Raw genomic sequence first — 1,044 nt, 5'->3', positions numbered from 1 at the left:
ACTGACAGCTAATAGGCAGTTCCATTTGTGATATTAACATTGTAATTTTTTTTTATATCTAACCTTTTAACAGGTTCTTATATGAAAACAAACAGCTAGTGTTGTTTGATACAACATGGATATTAATAGTCTTCCATCAACTCTTCCCCAGCTGTCTTCCCTCTGGCTGTCACGGTGCTTACCACTCCAATCAGGTCACCACGTCCGTACTCTCCTATCAACTCTTTCTTGCCATCCTCCTTCATGATTACTGAGCGCAGTCGACCACTCAGCACTATGAAAGTGCTGTCTGATTTCTCTCCCTGCCTGCAAAAAGAAAAAAATACAGATAACTTCAGTCTACTCCAAACAACTCACAATCACATTTCCAAATTCAGCTTCCCCTCCCTCGATTAGTATTTATTAACTTGTCCCACATGAACCAAGTAATGCCTGCAGTGTTACGAGTTGATTTCACACATGAGACACAAGGTCAGCAGAGGAATACCTGTAAACAGCCCTGCCAGCTTCGACAGCCATCCAGTCAAGAGCAAAGTCTATTTGCCTGACAAAAGATGACATCCTCTTCACCACAGCATGAGCAACATTCAGCACCACTTTGGGCTCCACTCGCATTATCCTAAGGAATAAAGAAGAATCCACAAAAGTAGAAGTAGCCATCTTTGTTTTCCCCTCCAACTCTACAGTGCTGAACATCACAACAGTGTGAGGATGTGTGTCCAGGTCACTCACTCATAAAAATGTGTTTTGGAAATAGAGAGGAAGCTGCAATCTCACTGAGCTCAAAGGAGTCGAGCACTTTTGTACATAAACACCGAAGCGAGAGGAATTACTCACCACGGACATCGGGAGAAGTCACAGCACACGAGCAGGGAGCGAGCACACGAAGAATGATTATTGTGACAGATGATTATTTGCATCTTTTGTCAATAAACACACTTTATTCTACACAGGAAGTCCTGCTTTCACGCTCGGACTGGAATCAAAGGCAGTGAACGGGGAGTGTTTCTTCTGTGGGAAAAAAGGACATTATGCAGACTCATG

The 1,044-nt window shown here is 43.0% G+C and overlaps 1 long non-coding RNA gene across 1 annotated transcript; it reads right to left on the bottom strand.

Annotated features, from left to right (window-relative positions):
• Positions 1-174: 174 nt before the first annotated feature.
• LOC102214215 (uncharacterized) lies at positions 175-775 on the bottom strand. Its single transcript, XR_001290328.1, has 3 exons — positions 733-775; positions 488-619; positions 175-306 (listed from the first exon to the last, which is right to left on the bottom strand). It is a non-coding gene; the product is annotated as an uncharacterized LOC102214215 (long non-coding RNA).
• Between the last annotated feature and the right edge of the window lie 269 nt (positions 776-1,044).

Source organism: Pundamilia nyererei, unplaced genomic scaffold (genome assembly GCF_000239375.1).
Source record: "Pundamilia nyererei isolate P.nyererei 1_Seehausen unplaced genomic scaffold, PunNye1.0 scaffold00032, whole genome shotgun sequence".
Taxonomy (NCBI): Eukaryota; Metazoa; Chordata; class Actinopteri; order Cichliformes; family Cichlidae; genus Pundamilia; species Pundamilia nyererei.
The sequence above is the reverse complement of the archived record's forward strand: the minus strand, read 5'-3'. Positions and strand labels throughout refer to the sequence as shown.